This window comes from Triticum urartu, chromosome 4 (assembly GCF_003073215.2).
Source record: "Triticum urartu cultivar G1812 chromosome 4, Tu2.1, whole genome shotgun sequence".
Classification (NCBI taxonomy): Eukaryota; Viridiplantae; Streptophyta; class Magnoliopsida; order Poales; family Poaceae; genus Triticum; species Triticum urartu.
Window position 1 is genome coordinate 193221435 of NC_053025.1, and position 18666 is coordinate 193240100.

An 18666-nucleotide genomic window follows, 5' to 3' on the forward strand; every position below is an offset into this window, starting at 1 on the left:
CAAAAGAAATCAAACGGCGAAAGAAAACAACTTCGTTCTAGTAATCTGGATATAGGGCAAATTTTACAGTAGCAAAAACATGTTTAAGTTGATTATTCGGAAAGAGGGTTTCGAGATGAAACTCCAGGCGCTTGAATCGCCTGATTCCGATAAACGAGCGAAATGATATACTAAAACGAAAATCGGATCAGAAATCACGATCAGAAAATAACCGCGGAAAATCCGACGAAAAGGAAAAACGACGAACAGAATTTTTTTTAAAAAAAACTGCACGGAAAACGAGGCGGCGGCGAACCACGAAAGGCGCGCGGCTCCGGCGGCGGCGGCGGATTAGGGTTAGGGTTAGGGCGCGGTGGCGGGCTGGCTCTCTCCCTCGGGCCGGCTCGGGCGCTATTTAAAGGCACCCCGGGCGGAGGTTTCCTGGCCTGGTACGGCCCGGAGTCGGTTACGCGTTTTTTTAATTCCGCTCGGAAGAAAAATAAAAAGAAATACTAAACGGACTCCAAAAATCACGAAATAAATTTTGCCGGGTTCCTAAAATCAAGCCCGGTAAAGTGAACATTTATCTGGGCCCAAACTACAACTTTGAAAAACTCGCATTTTTCCTAAATTCAAATAAAAATACCGAAAAACTCCGAAATAAAACTTATTTGATTTTTTTATTAAATCCTCAATATTTCTATATTTTGGGAAAGTCATTTTATTCCCTCTCTCATATTTTTGTAATAGAAATAATTGATGATAAAATAAATAAAATCAAATGATCCTGTTTACAAAATTTGAGGAAACTCAAATATGTAAATAACGAAATCCCCAACTCTCTCCATGGGTCCTTGAGTTGCTTAGGATTTTCTAGGATCAAAGACAAAAGAAAAATAAAATATGATATGCATGATGACCTAATGTATAACATTCCAAATTGAAAATTTGGGATGTTACAATGTATACCGGTAAAGACCATTTTATGATTATCTCTATGAAACACTTGGCAATCTACTTCAGTAAATAGGACATTGAAACCAAAGTCAGCAAGTCTAGATACGGAAAGTAAATTGTAGCCAAGAGATTCAACGAGCATAACATTTTGTATGGAGCTATCATGTGAGATGGCCACCTTACCAAGGCCAACCACCTTACCCTTTGAGTTATCACCAAAAGTGACATACTTCCGATGGCCGTCATTTTCAGCAAGCTCACGAAACATATCTTTGTCTCCGGTCATATGATCAGTACATCCACTATCAAGGACCCATTCCATTCCTCCGGCCATGTAGCCACAAAGATTAGCCATAAGACCAAAGTGTCTCATAGACTCATCGAGATCAAGGTCACTATCATCATCCTCATCATAGTACCCATGTCCAACATCGTCTTGTGATGGATCAATTCCTAGAGAGGGCAATTCATTAGATAAATGGTCACCACAATAGTCATCTTTTTTGCATTCTAATGGCTTCAGAGATGATATTGCTAATGATTCCAACATCTCCTTTGGCACTCGTAAGATTAGTAAGCTCAAATAGACAATCACCAAATTTGGGATCATTGGAACTCATCTTACTCAAGGCAATAGACTTATGAAGAATTTCATCCAACCTTTGCAAGGAATAGTTTGGAAATTGTTCCTCAAGAAATCTCTGTATGGTGTAGGCACAATCAAGAGCAGGCAAGCTAGCAAACAAGTTTCTAGGCAATCCTCCAATGATTAAATTGATAGTTCTAAGATTACGGATCATTTTAATAGACTCATCAAGGGTAGGATGCAAAGGATCAACATGAGGTGCACAAGGGCTAGTAATATACTTGCTCAAATGATATTCATTGGAAATCTCAAGCATCTCAATTTTCCACTCATGAAAGAACCCTCCATGAAGTATGTGCACTCTACGTCTAAGACTCCCCAACGTAGACTCATCCATCTTCCTCCAAAGGTGTTTAAACCAAAGCAATGGAGACCAGCGCTCTGATACCAATTGAAAGGATCGAGAAGAGGTGTCTAGAGGGGGTGAATAGACTCCTAACAAAGAAAAGTTGCGGTTTTTATTTTCTTCAAGTTAAGGTAGAGTTTTTAGCACACAAGTTTGAACATTCAAAATACATATCAAGCAAGCATGACAAGAGTATATAACCAGCGGAAAGTAAAGCATGCAATTTGCAAGAATGTAAAGAGATGAGGTTGGAGTGTGCAAACACAATTGGAGACATGAAGATTTTTGGCATGGTTTCGATAGGTGGTGCTTTCGTACATCCACGTTGATGGAGACTTGAACCCATGAAGGGTAACAGTTGCGCGAGTCCACCAAGGGCTCCACCCATGAAGGGTCCACAAAGAAGCAACCTTGTCTATCCCACCATGGCCATCGCCCACAAAGGACTTGCCTCACTAGGGTAGATCTTCGAAGTAGGCGATCTCCTTGACTGTACAAACTCCTTGGTTCAACTCCACAATCTTGACGGAGGCTCCCAAGTGACACGTAACCAATCTAGGAGACACCACTTTCCAAAAGGTAATAGACAGTGTGTTGATGATGAACTCCTTGCTCTTGTGCTTCAAATGATAGTCTCCCCAACACTCAACTCTCTCTCACTGATTTGGATTTGGTGGAAAGATGATTTGAGTGGAAAGCAACTTGGAGAAGGCTAGAGATCAAGATTCATATGGTTGGAAAGGAATATCTTGACCTCAACACATGAGTAGGTGGTTCTCTCTTAGAATATGTATGATGGAAGTGTAGGCATGTTTTGATGGCTCTCCTCACTAATGAAGAGTGGGTGGAGGGGTATATATAGCCTCCACACAAAATCTAACCATTACACACAAATCACCAAACTCGGTGGGAGTGAATCAGACAACTCGGTCGGACCGATTTAGTTCATAATGTGACAGTTAGACATTTCGGTGGGACCAATATGATCAACTCGGTGGGACCGATGTGCTAGGGTTAGGGTAAAACCTCATATTGGTTTGACCGATTGCGCAAACTCGGTGAGACCGATTTTGGTAATAAGCAAAATAGAGAGTTGGTCAAGCAAACTCGGTGGGACCGATTGCATATCTCGGTTTGACTGAAATTATTGCAATAGGTAACAGAGAGTTTGCAAGCCCATCTCGGTGAGACCAAGATCCGATTGGTGAGACCGAATTGATTAGGGTTTGTGGAAGTGGCTATGTCAAGGGAACTTGGTGGCGTCGGATAGAAAGTTCGGTGGGGCCGAGTTTGACTTTTTGGTTTGGGACATATGTGGATATGGGAAAGTGATTAAGGGTTTTGGAGCATATCACTAAGCATTTTGAGCAAGCAAGCCATTAAGCAACATCTCATCCCCTTTTAATAGTATTGGCTTTCCTATGGACTCAATGTGATCTTGGATCACTAAAAGTAAAATGTAGAGTCTTGAGCTTTTGAGCTTGAGCCAATCCTTTGTCTTGAGCATCTTGAAAGGGTTCCATATCCTCTTGTCCACGCCACTCCATCTGTTGAACTTGTCTGAAATATACTAGATGAAAACATTAGTCCAACAAGAGATATGTTGACATTAATTACCAAAACCACCCAGGGAGCACTCGTGCTTTCACGAAGACGTTCGACTACATAAACCGCGTTGCTTAACGCTTCCGCTTTTGGTCAACGAGGGTACGTAGACACACTCTCCCCTCTCGTTGCTATGCATCTCCTAGATAGATCTTGCGTGATCATAGGATTTTTTTTTGAAATACTAAGTTCCCCAACAGTGGCATTCGAGTTAGGTCTATGCGTAGATGTTATATGCATGAGTAGAACACAAAGAGTTGTGGGTGATGATTGTCATACTGCTTACCAGCATGTCATACATTGAATCGGCGGTATTGTTGGATGAAGCGGCCCAGACCGACATTACATGACCGCGTTCATGAGAGTGGTTCTACCGACATGCTTCGCACACATGTGGCTAGTGGGTGTCTGTTTCTCTAGTTTTAGTGGAATCAAGTGTGACTACGCCCAGTCCTTGTTGAAGGTTAAAACAACACACTTGACAAAAAATCGTTGTGGTTTTTGATGCGTAGGTAAGAACGGTTCTTGCTAAGCCCGTAGCAGCCACGTAAAACTTGCAACAACAAAGTAGAGGACGTCAAACTTGTTTTTGCAGGGCATGTTGTGATGTGATATGGTCAAGACGTGATTATATAAATTGTTGCATGAGATGACCATGTTTTGTAACACGGTTATCGGCAACTGGCAGGAGCCATATGGTTGTCGCTTTATTGTATGAAATGCAATCGCCATGTAATTGCTTTACTTTATCACAAAGCGGCAGTGATAGTCGTAGAAGCAATAGTTGGCGAGACGACAATGATGCTACGATGGAAATCAAGGTTTCAAGCCGGTGACGATGGTGATCATGATGGTGCTTTGGAGATGGAGATCAAAGGCACAATATGATGATGGCCATATCATATCACTTATATTGATTGCATGTGATGTTTATCTTTGATGCATCTTATTTTGCTTAGTATGGCGGTAGCATTATAAGATGATCTCTCACTAAGTTTCAAGGTATAAGTGTTCTCCCTGAGTATGCACCGTTGCAACAGTTCGTCGTGCCGAGACACCATGTGATGATCGGGTGTGATAAGCTCTACGTTCACATACAACAGATGCAAGCCAGTTTTTCCCAAGCAGAATACTCAGGTTAAACTTGACGAGCCTAGCATATGCAGATATGGCCTCGGAACACTGATACCGAAAGGTTGAGCGTGAATAATATAGTAGATATGATAAACATAGTGATGTTCACCATTGAAAACTTCTCCATCTCACGTGATGACCGGACATGGTTTAGTAGATATGGATCACTGGTCATTTAGATGACTAGAGGGATGTCTATCTAAGTGGGAGTTCTTAAGTAATATGATTAATTGAACTTTAATTTATCATGAACTTAGTACCTGATTGTATTTTGCATGTCTATGTTGTTGTAGATAAATGGCCCGTGCTGTTGTTCCGTTGAATTTTAATGTGTTCCAAGAGAAAGCTAAGTTCAAAGATGATGGTAGCAACTACATGGACTGGGTCCGTAACTTGAGGATTATCCTCATTGTTGCACAGAAGAATTATGTCCTAGAAGCACCGCTAGGTGCAAAGCCCGCTGCAGGAGCAACACCAGATGTTATGAACGTCTGGCACAACGAAGCTGATGACTACTCGGTAGTTCAGTGTGCCATGCTTTACGGCTTAGAATCGAGACTTCAACGACCTTTTGAACGTCATGGAGCATATGAGATGTTTCAGGAGTTGAAGTTAACATTTCAAGCAAATGCCTGAATTGAGAGATATGAAGTCTCCATTAAGTTCTATAGCTGCAAGATGGAGGAGAATATTTCTGTCAGTGAACATATACTCAGAATTTCTGGGTACCACAACCACTTGACTCAACCGGGAGTTAATCTTCCTGATGATAGTGTCATTGACAGAGTTCTTCAATCACTGCCACCAAGCTACAAAAGCTTCGTGATGAATTATAATATGCAAGGGATGGATAAGACTGTTGGGGAATGGAGTAATTTCAAAAAAATTCCTACGCACACGCAAGATCCATCTAGGTGATGCATAGCAACGAGGGGAGAGTGTTGTCCACGTACCCTCGTAGATCGTAAGCGGAAGCGTTATGACAACGCGGTTGATGTAGTCGTACATCTTCATGATCCGACCGATCCTAGCACCGAAGGTACGTCACCTCCGCGATCTGCACACGTTCAGCTCAGTGACGTTCCACGAACTCTAGATCCAGATGGGTGTCAGGGAAGAGCTTCATCAGCATGACGGCGTGATGACGGTGATGATGAAGTTACCGACGTAGGGCTTCGCCTAAGCACTGCAACAATATGACCGAGGTGGAAATCTATGGAGGGGGGAACTCCACACGGCTAAGAGATCAACTTGTGTGTCTATGGGGTGCTCCCTCCCCCTATATAAAGGAGTGGAGGAGGGGGAGGGCCGGCCCTCTATGGAAGGCCCAAGGGGGGAGTCCTACTCTCGGTGGAAGTAGGATTCCCCCTTTCCCTTGTTAGAGTAGGAGAGAAGGAAAGGGGAGAGAGAGGGAAGGAAGAGGGGCCGCCCCCTACCCAATTCCGATTGGGCTAGGGGGGCGCGCCCTCCACCTTGGCCTTTCTCTCCTCTTTTCCACTAAGGCCCAATAAGGCCCATATACTCCCCGGGGGGTTCCGGTAACCCCCCAGTACTCCGGTAAATGCCTGAACTCACCCGGAACCATTCTGATGTCCAAACATAGCCTTCCAATATATTGATCTTTATGTCTTGACCATTTTGAGACTCCTCGTCATGTCCGTGATCATATCCGGGACTCTGAACTACCTTCGGTACATCAAAACACATAAACTCATAATACCGATCGTCACCGAACGTTGAGCGTGCGGACCCTACGGGTTCGAGAACTATGTAGACATGACCGAGACTCATCTCCGGTCAATACCCAATAGCGGAACCTGGATTCTCATACTGGTTCCTACATATTCTATGAAGATCTTTATCGGTCAAACCGCATAACAACATACGTTGTTCCCTTTGTCATCGATATGTTACTTGCCCGAGAATCGTCGGTATCTCAATACCTAGTTCAATCTCGTTACCGGCAAGTCTCTTTACTCATCCCATAATGCAACATCCCGTAACTAACTCATTAGTCACATTGCTCACAAGGCTTATAGTGATGTGCATTACCGAGAGGGCCCAGAGATACCTCTCCAATACACGGAGTGACAAATCCTAATCTCGATCTATGCCAACTCAACAAACACCATCGGAGACACCTGTAGAGCATCTTTATAGTCACCCAGTTACGTTGTGACGTTTGATAGCACACTAAGTGTTCCTCCGGTATTCAGGAGTTGCATAATCTCGTAGTCATAGGAACATGTATAAGTTATGGAGAAAGCAATAGCAATAAACTAAACGGTCATACTGCTAAGCTAACGGATGGGTCAAGTCAATCACATCATTCTCTAATGATGTGATCCCGTTTGTCAAATGACAACTCTTTGTCCATGGCTAGGAAACTTAACCATCTTTGATTAACAAGCTAGTCAAGTAGAGGCAAACTAGTGACACTCTGTTTATCTATGTATTCACACATGTACTACGTTTCCGGTTAATACAATTCTAGCATGAATAATAAACATTTATCATGATATAAGGAAATATAAATAACAACTTTATTATTGCCTCTAGGGCATATTTCCTTCAGTCTCCCACTTGCACGAGAGTCAATAATCTAGATTACATTGTAATGATTCTAACACCCATGGAGTCTTGGTGCTGATCATGTTTTGCTCGTGAGAGAGGCTTAGTCAACGGGTCTGCAACATTCAGATCCGTATGTATCTTGTAAATCTCTATGTCCCCCTCCTTGACTTGATCGCGGATGGAGTTGAAGCGTCTCTTGATGTGCTTGGTTCTCTTGTGAAATCTGGATTCCTTTGCCAAGGCAATTGCACCAGTATTGTCACAAAAGATTTTCATTGGACCCGATGCACTAGGTATGACACCTAGATCGGATATGAATTCCTTCATCCAGACTCCTTCATTTTCTACTTCCGAAACAGCTATGTACTCTGCTTCACACGTAGATCCCGCCATGATGCTTTGCTTGGAACTGCACCAACTGACAGCTCCACCATTTAATAAAAACACGTATCCGATTTGTGACTTAGAGTCATCCGAATCAGTGTCAAATCTTGCATCGACATAACCATTTACGACGAGCTCTTTGTTACCTCCATATACAAGAAACATATCCGTAGTCCTTTTCAGGTATTTTGGGATGTTCTTGACCGCTGTCCAGTGATCCACTCCTGGATTACTTTGGTACCTCCCTGCTAAACTAATAGCAAGGCACACATAAGGTCTGGTACACAGCATTGCATACATGATAGAACCTATGGCTGAAGCATAGGGAATGACTTTCATTTGCTCTCTATCTTCTGTAGTGGTCGGGCATTGAGTCTGACTCAACTTTACACCTTGTAACAGAAGCAAGAGCCCTTTCTTTGCTTGATCCATTTTGAACTTCTTCAATACTTTATCAAGGTATGTGCTTTGTGAAAGTTCAATTAAGCGTCTTGATCTATCTCTATAGATTTTGATGCCCAATATATAAGCAGCTTCACCGAGGTCTTTCATTGAAATATTCTTATTCAAGTATCCTTTTATGCTATTCAGAAATTCAGTATCATTTCCGATCAACAATATGTCATCCACATATAATATCAGAAATGCTACAGAGCTCCCACTCACTTTCTTGTAAATACAGGCCTCTTCAAAAGTCTGTATAAAACCATATGCTTTGATCACAATATCAAAGCGTATATTCCAACTCCGAGAGGCTTGCACCAGTCCATAAATGGATCGCTGGAGCTTGCACACTTTGTTAGCACCTTTTGGATCGACAAAACCTTCTGGTTGCATCATATACAACTCTTCTTTAAGATATCCATTAAGGAATGCAGTTTTAACATCCATTTGCCAAATTTCATAATCATAAAATGTGGCAATTGCTAATATGATTCAGATGGACTTAAGCATCGCTACAGGTGAGAAGGTCTCATCATAGTCAACTTCTTGAACTTGTCGAAAACCTTTTGCAACAAGTCAAGCTTTGTAGATAGTCACATTACCATTAGCGTCAGTGTTCTTATTGAAGATCCATTTATTCTGTATGGCATGCCGATCATTGGACAAGTCAACCAAAGTCCACACTTTGTTCTAATACATGGATCCCATCTCAGATTTCATGGCCTCAAGCCATTTTGCAGAATTTGGGCTCATCATCGCTTCCTGATAGTTCGTAGGTTCGTCATGGTCAAGTATCATGACCTCTAGAACAGGATTACCATACCACTCTGGTGCGGATCTTACTCTGGCTGACCTACGAGGTTCGGTAGTAACTTGATCAGAAGTTTCATGATCATCAACATTAGCTTCCTCACTTACTGGTGTAGGAATCACTAGAACTGATTTCTGTGATGAGCTACTTTCCAATAAGGGAGTAGGTACAATTACCTTGTCAAGTTCTAATTTCCTCCCGCTCATTTCTTTCGAGAGAAACTCCTTCTCTAGAAAGGATCCATTCTTATCAATGAATATCTTGCCTTCGGATCTGTGATAGAAGGTGTACCCAACAGTCTACTTTGGGTATCCTATGAAGACACATTTCTTCGATTTGGGTTCGAGCTTATCAGGTTGAAGCTTTTTCACATAAGCATCGCATCCCCAAACTTTAAGAAACGACAACTTGGGTTTCTTGCCAAACCACAGTTCATAAGGTGTCATCTCAACGGATTTCGATGGTGCCCTATTTAACGTGAATGGAGCCGTCTCTAAAGCATAACCCCAAAATGATAGCGGTAAATCAGTAAGAGACATCATAGATCGCACCATATCTAATAAAGTGCGGTTATGGCATTCGGACACACCATTACGCTGTGCTGTTCCAGGTGGCGTGAGTTGCGAAATTATTCTGAATTGTTTCAAATGAAGACCAAACTCATAACTCAAATATTCACCTCCACGATCAGATCGTAGAAACTTAATTTTCTTGTGATGATGATTTTCCACTTCACTCTGAAATTCTTTGAACTTTTCAAATGTTTCAGACTTATGTTTCATCAAGTAGATATACCCATATATCTGCTCAAATCATCTGTGAAGGTAAGAAAATAACAATACCCGCCGCGAGCATCAATACTCATTGGACCGCATACATCAGTATGTATTATTTCCAGTAAGTCCGTTGCTCGCTCCATTGTTCCGGAGAATGGAGTCTTAGTCATCTTGCCCATGAGGCATGGTTTGCAAGCATTAAGTGATTTCAAAAGTCCATCAACATGGAGTTTCTTCATGCGCTTTACACCAATATGACCTAAACGGCCGTGCCAAAAATAAGTTGCACTATCATTATTGAACTTATATCTTTTGGCTTAAATACTATGAACATGTGTATCACTACTATCAAGATTTAGTACAAATAGACCACTCATCAAGGGTGCATGACCATAAAAGATATTACTCATATAAATAAAACAACCATTATTCTCTGATTTAAATGAATAACCGTCTCGCATCAAACAAGATCCAGATATAATGTTCATGCTTAACGCTGGCGCCAAATAACAATTATTCAGGTCTAAAACTAATCCCGAAGGTAGATGTAGAGGTAGCATGCCGACGGCGATCACACCGACTTTGGAACCATTTCCCACGTGCATCGTCACCTCGTCCTTAGCCAATCTTCGCTTAATCTATAGCCCTTGTTTTGAGTTGCAAATATTAGTAATAGAACGAGTATCAAATACCCTGGCGCTACTGCGAGCATTAGTAAGGTGCACATTAATAACATGTATATCAAATATACCTTTCACTTTGCCATCCTTCTTATCCGCCAAATACTTGGGGCAGTTTCGCTTCCAGTGACCAGTCCCTTTGCAGTAGAAGCACTCATTCTCAGGCTTAGGTCCAGACTTGGGCTTGTTCACTTGAGCAACAACTTGCTTGCTGTTCTTCTTGAAGTTCCCCTTCTTCCCTTTGACCTTCTTCTTGAAGCTGGTGGTCTTGTTGACCATCAACACTTGATGCTCCTTCTTGATTTCTACGTCTGCAACCTTTAGTATTGGGAAGAGCTCGGGAATTGCCTTATCCATCCCTTGCATATTATAGTTCATCATGAAGCTCTTGTAGCTTGGTGGAAGTGATTGAAGAACTCTATCAATGACACCATCATCAGGAAGAATAACTCCCAGCTGAGTCAAGTAGTTGTGGTACCCAGACATTCTGAGTATATGTTCACTGACAGAACTATTCTCCTCCATTTTGCAGCTGTAGAACTTACCGGAGACTTCATATCTCTTAAATCCGGGTATTGGCTTGAAATATCAACTTCAACTCCTGGAACATCTCATATGCTCCATGATGTTGAAAACGTCGTTGAAGCCCCGGTTCTAAGACGTAAAGCATGGCACACTGAATTATCGAGTAGTCATCAGCTTTGCTCTGCCAGACGTTCATAACATCTGGTGTTGCTCCTGCAGCGGGTTTGTCACCTAGCGGTGCTTCCAGGACATAATTCTTCTGTGCGGCAAGGAGGATAATCCTCAAGTTACGGACCCAGTCTGTGTAATTGCTACCATCATCTTTCAATTTATCTTTCTCTAGGAACGCATTAAAATTCAATGGAACAACAACACAGGCCATGTATCTACAACAACATAGACATGCAAAAACTATCAGGTACTAAGTTCCTGATAAATTAAAGTTCAAATAATCATATTACTTAAGAACTCCCATTTAGATAGATATCCCTCTAATCATTTAAGTGATCACGTGATCCATATCAACTAAACCAAGTCTGATCATCACATGAAATGGAGTAGTTTTCAATGGTGAACATCACTATGTTGATCATATCTACTATATGATTCACACTCGACCTTTCGGTCTCAGTGTTCTGAGGCCATATCTGCATATGCTAGGCTCGTCAAGTTTAACCCGAGTATTCTGCGTGTGCGAAACTGGCTTGCACCCGTTGTATGTGATCGTAGAGCTTATCACACCCGATCATCATGTGGTGTCTTGATACGTCTCCAACGTATCTATAATTTTTGATTGTTCCATGCTATTATATTATCAACCTTGGATGTTTTATATGCATTTATATGCTATTTTATATGATTTTTGGGACTAACCTATTAACCTAGAGCCTAGTGCCAGTTTATGTTTTTTCCTTGTTTTTGAGTTTCGCAGAAAAGGAAAACCAAACGGAGTCCAATTGACCTGAAACTTCACGGAGCTTATTTTTAGACCAGAAGGACATGGAGTAACAGAGCTGGGCCAGAAGAGTCTTGGGCTGCCCACGAGGGTGAGGGGCGCGCCCACCCCCTAGGCGCGCCTCCCTACCTCGTGGACAGCCCAGAGACCCCCCTGACTTGTCCCCGACTCCAACACCTCTTATATAACTCAAAACTTCCATAAAGAAACCTAGATCGGGAGTTCCACCGCCGCAAGCCTCTGTAGCCACCGAAAACCAATCTAGACCCATTCCGGCACCCTGCCGGAGGGGGAAATCCCTCTCCGATGGCCATCTTCATCATCCCGGTGCTCTCCATGACGAGGAGGGAGTAGTTCACCCTCGGGGCTGAGGGTATGTACCAGTAGCTATGTGTTTGATCTCTCTCTCTCTCTCTCTCGTGTTCTTGATTTGGCACGATCTTGATGTATCGCGAGCTTTGATATTATAGTAGGATCTTATGATGTTTCTCCCCCTCTACTCTCTTGTAATGGATTGAGTTTTCCCTTTAAAGCTATCTTATCGGATTGAGTCTTTAAGGATTTGAGAACACATGATGTATGTCTTGCATGCGCTTATCTGTGGTGACAATGGGATATCACGTGATCCACTTGATGTAAGTTTTGGTGATCAAATTGCGAGTTTCGTGACCTCGTGAACTTATGCATAGGGGTTGGCACACGTTTTCGTCTTGACTCTCTGGTAGAAACTTTGGGGCACTCTTTGAAGTTCTTTGTGTTGGTTGAATAGATGAATCTAAGATTGTGTGATGCATATCGTATAATCATACCCATGGATACTTGAGGTGACATTGGAGTATCTAGGTGACATTAGGGTTTTGGTTGATTTGTGTCTTAAGGTGTTAATCTAGTACGAACTCTAGGATAGATCGAACGGAAAGAATAGCTTCGTGTTATTTAACTACGGACTCTTGAATAGATCGATCAGAAAGGATAACTTTGAGGTGGTTTCTTACCCTACAATAATCTCTTCGTTTGTTCTCCGCTATTAGTGACTTTGGAGTGACTCTTTGTTGCATGTTGAGGGATAGTTATATGATCCAATTATGTTATTATTGTTGAGATAACTTTCACTAGTGAAAGTATGAACCCTAGGCCTTGTTTCAACACATTGCAATACCGTTTGTGCTCACTTTTATCATTAGTTACCTTGCTATTTTTATATTTTCAGATTACAAAAACCTTTATATACCATCCATATTGCACTTGTATCACCATCTCTTCGCCGAACTAGTGCACTTATACAATTTACCATTGTATTGGGTGTGTTGGGGACACAAGAGACTCTTTGTTATTTGGTTGCAGGGTTGTTTGAGAGAGATCATCTTCATCCTACGCCTCACACGGATTGATAAACCTTAGGTCATCCACTTGAGGGAAATTTACTACTGTCCTACAAACCTCTGCACTTGGAGGCCCAACAACGTCTACAAGAAGAAGGTTGTGTAGTAGACATCAAGCTCTTTTCTGGCGCCGTTGCCCAGGAGGTTAGTGCTTGAAGTTATATCTTTGGATCTTGCAATCGAATCTTTTAGTTTCTTGTTTTATCACTAGTTAGTCTATAAAATAAAATTACAAAAAATGGAATTAAGGTTGCCTCATATGCTTCATCTTTTTAATATCTTTCGTGAAAATAAGGATTCCGATAATTGTGCCAAAAATCTAGAAGAAGAATGTATCAAAATGTTTGGCACTAAATCTTTGGATGATGAGCATGATTGCAATGTTGTTAGTATGAATTCTTTGAATATCCATGATGCTAATGATATGCAAAGCCACAAGCTTGGGGAAGCTATGTTTGATGAAGATGATATTTTTTGTCCCCCAAGTTTTGATGAGCAAATTTATTATGATGATAGCATGCCTCCTATTTATGATGATTATATTGATGACAGTGGGTTTGGAAGAGTGTCAACTTTAGGAAGTAATGATCCCACTATTTTGGAGGGAGTTGAATCTTATTGTGACAATTATGAAAGTGGATTTGGAGAGGCCATGACTTTATTTAGTAATGATTCCACTATTTTGGAAGAGGTTTCAATCGATTATGATGAGAACAAAGTTGCTACTTATGATAATTATTGTGATGATACTTATGATATAAAAAGTAGTGATGATTATATTTATAAAACTTGTCATGATCATGATTACCCTTTTTCTGAATTTTATTCTTTCAATGTGGAAACAATTTATAGTATTCGAGTTTCTTATGATGCTCCCACTATTCCGATTGAGAAGAATCTTGTTTATGTGGAGAGTAGTAAATTTTCCATGCTTGTAGATCATGAAAAGACTGCTTTATGTGATGGTTATATTGTTGAATTCATTCATTATGCTACTGAAAATTATTATTAGGGAGGAATATATGCTTGTAGGAATTCCAATAATCAAGTTTCCTCTCTATGCGCTTAAAATCTTGAACTTATGCTTGTTTTCCTTTCCTATGCTAGTTGATTATTGCTCCCATAAATTGTTTGCTCACAAAATCCCTATGCATAGGAATTCAGTTAGACTTAAATGTGCTAGTCATATTATTCATGATGCTCTCTTTATGTTTCAATTCTAATCTTTTATGTGAGCATCATTGAAATCATCATGCCTAGCTAGGGGCGTTAAACGATAGCGCTTGTTGGGAGGCAACCCAACTTCTTTTTTGTTATTTGCTTTTTGCTCCTATTTAGTAATAAATAATTCATCTAGCCTCTTTTTAGATGTGGTTTTATGTTTTAATTAGTGTATGTGCCAAGTAGAACCTTTGGGAAGACTTGGGTGAAGTCTTTGCAATCTTGTTGTAAAAAAATAGAAACTTTAGCGCTCACGAGTTTTTCTGCCTATTTTTAACTGGAGAGTGCGATTAGGTTGATTCTTTTTGAAGATGATTAAGAGACAAATTACTCACGTCCACCAATTTATTTCATAATTTTTGGGGTTACAGAAGTATACGTTTGATACATATTACTACAGACTGTTCTGTTTTTGACAGATTCTGTTTTCATTGTGTTGTTTGCTTATTTTGATGAATCTATGAGTAGTATCGGAGGGTATGAACCATAGAGAAGTTGGAATACAGTATATATTACACCAATATGAATTTAGAATGAGTTCACAACAGTACCAAAAGTGGTGATTTATTTGCTTATACTAACGGAGCTTACGAGTTTTCTGTTAAGTTTTGTGTTGTGAAGTTTTCAAGTTTTGGGTAAAGATTCGATGGACTATGGAATAAGGAGTGGAAAGAGCCTAAGCATGGGGATGCCCAAGGCACCCCAAGGTAATATTCAAGGACAACCAAGAGCCTAAGCTTGGGGATGCCCCGGATCGCATCCCCTCTTTCGTCTTCGTTCATCGGTAACTTTACTTGGAGCTATATTTTTATTCACCACATGATATGTGTTTTGCTTGGAGCGTCATTTTATTTTCTTTTGTTTTGCTTGCTGTTTGAATAAAATACCAATATCTGAAAGTATTAAATTTTAGAGAGTCTTCACATAGTTGCATAATTATTCGACTACTCATTGAGCTTCACTTATATCTTTCGGAGTAGTTTGTCATTTGCTCTAGTGCTTCACTTCTATCCTCTTAGAGCATGGCGGTAGTTTTATTTTGAAGAAATTGTTGAGCTCTCATGATTCACTTATATTATTTTGAGAGTCTTTTAGAACAGCATGGTAATTTGCTTTGGTTATAAAATTAGTCCTACTATGATGGGCATTCAAGATGGGTATAATAAAAACTTTCATATAGAGTGCATTGAATACTATGAGAAGTTTGATACTTGATGTTTTGAGATATGAAGATGGTAATATTAGAGTCGTACTAGTTGAGTAATTGTGAATTTGAGAAATACTTGTGTTGAGGTTTGCAAGTCCCGTAGCATGCACATATGTTAACCGTTGTGTGACAAATTTGAAGCATGAGGTGTTTCTTTGATTGCCTTCCTTCTGAGTGGCGGCCGGGGACGAGCGATGGTCTTTTACTACCAATCTATCCCCCTAGGAGCATGCGCGTAGTGCTTGGTTTTTGATGACTTGTAGATTTTTGCAATAAGTATGTGAGTTCTTTATGACTAATGTTGAGTCCATGGATTATACGCACTCTCACCCTTCCATCATTGCTAGCCTCTTTGGTACCGTGCATTGCCCTTTCTCACCTCGAGAGTTGGTGCAAAATTCGCCGGTGCATCCAAACCCCGTGATATGATACGCCCTGTCACATATAAACCTCCTTATATCTTCCTCAAAACAGCCACCATACCTACCTATTATGGCATTTCCATAGCCATTCCGAGATATATTTCCATGCAACTTTCCACCGTTCCGTTCATCATGACACACATCATCGTTGTCATATTGCCTTGCATGATCATGTAGTTGACATAGTATTTGTGGCAAGGCCACCATGCATAATTTATCATACATGTCACTCTTGATTCATTGCCCATCCCGGTACACCGCCGGAGGCATGCATATAGAGTCATATTTTGTTCTAGTATCGAGTTGTAATCTTTGAGTTGTAAATAAATAGAAGTGTGATGATCACCATTAATAGAGCATTATCCCAAAAAAAAGGCCAAATAAAAAAAAGGAAAGGCCAAAAAAAGAAAGGCCAAATAAAAAATGAAAAATAAAATAAAATAAAAAGGGACAATGCTACTATCCTTTTACCACACTTGTGCTCCAAAGTAGCACCATGATCTTCATGATAGAGAGTCTCTTATGTTGTTACTTTCATATACTAAGTGGGAATTTTTCATTATAGAACTTGGCTTGTATATTCCAACAATGCGCTTCCTCAAATGCCCTAGTCTTCGTGAGCAAGCAAGTTGGATGCACACCCACTTAGTTTCTTTTGTTAAGCTTTCATACAATTATAGCTCTAGTGCATTTGTTGCATGGCAATCCCTACTCCTCGCATTGACATCAATTGATGCGCATCTCCATAGCCCATTGATTAGCTGTGTCAATGTGAGACTTTCTCCTTTTTTGTCTTCTCCACACAACCCCCATCATTATATTTTATTCCACCCATAGTGCAATGTCCATGCCTCACGCTCATGTATTGCGTGAAAGTTGAAAAAAGTTTGAGATTACTAAAGTATGAAACAATTGCTTGGCTTATCATCGGGGTTGTGCTTGATGAGAGCATTCTTGTGTGACAAAAATGAAGCATAGCCAAACTATATGATTTTGTAGGGATAAGCTTTCTTTGGCCATGTTATTTTGAGAAGACATAATTGCTTAGTTAGTATGCTTGAAGTATTATTATCTTTATGTCAATATTAAACTTTTGTCTTGAATCTTATGGATATGAATATTCTTGCCACAATAAAGAGAATTACATGGATAAATATGTTAGGTAGCATTCCACATATAAAATTCTGTATTTATCGTTTACCTACTCGAGGACGAGCATGAATTAAGCTTGGGGATGCTTGATACGTCTCCAACGTATCTATAATTTTTGATTGTTCCATGCTATTATATTATCAACCTTGGATGTTTTATATGCATTTATATGCTATTTTATATGATTTTTGGGACTAACCTATTAACCTAGAGCCCAGTGCCAGTTTATGTTTTTTCCTTGTTTTTGAGTTTCGTAGAAAAGGAAAACTAAATGGAGTCCAATTGACCTGAAACTTCACGGAACTTATTTTTGGACCAGAAGAAGGACATGGAGTAATAGAGTTGGGCCAGAAGAGTCCCGGGCTGCCCATGAGGGTGGAGGGCGTGCCCACCCCCTGGGCGCGCCTCCCTACCTCATGGACAGCCCGAAGACCCCCCTGACCTGTCCCCGACTCCAACACCTCTTATATAACTTAAAACTTCCAGAAAGAAACCTAGATCGGGAGTTCTGCCGCCGCAAGCCTCTGTAGCCACCGAAAACCAATCTAGACCCATTTTGGCACCCTGCCGGAGGGGCGGGGGATCCCTCTCCGGTGGCCATCTTCATCATCCCGGCGCTCTCCATGACGAGGAGGGAGTAGTTCACCCTCGGGGCTGAGGGTATGTACCAGTAGCTATGTGTTTGATCTCTCTCTCTCTCTCTCGTGTTCTTGATTTGGCACGATCTTGATGTATCGCGATCTTTGCTATTATAGTTAGATCTTATGATGTTTCTCCCCCTCTACTCTCTTGTAATGGATTGAGTTTTCCCTTTAAAGCTATCTTATCGGATTGAGTCTTTAAGGATTTGAGAACACTTGATGTATGTCTTTCATGTGCTTAGCTATGGTGACAATGGGATATCATGTGATCCACTTGATGTATGTTTTTGTGATCAACTTGCAAGTTCTGTGACCTCGTGAACTTATGCATAGGGGTTGGCACACGTTTTGTCTTGACTCTCCGATAGAAACTTTGGGGCACTCTTTGAAGTTCTTTGTGTTGGTTGAATAGATGAATCTGAGATTGTGTGATGCATATCGTATAATCATACCCACGGATACTTGAGGTAACATTGGAGTATCTAGGTGACATTAGGGTTTTGGTTGATTTGTGTCTTAAGGTGTTAATCTAGTACGAACTCTAGGATAGATCGAATGGAAAGAATACCTTTGTGTTATTTTACTACGGACTCTTGAATAGATCGATCAGAAAGGATAACTTTGAGGTGGTTTCGTACCCTACCATAATCTCTTCGTTTGTTCTCCGCTATTAGTGACTTTGGAGTGACTCTTTGTTGCATGTTGAGGGATAGTTATATGGTCCAATTATGTTATTATTGTTGAGAGAACTTGCACTAGTGAAAGTATGAACCCTAGGCCTTGTTTCAACGCTTTTCAATACCGTTTGTGCTCACTTTTATCATT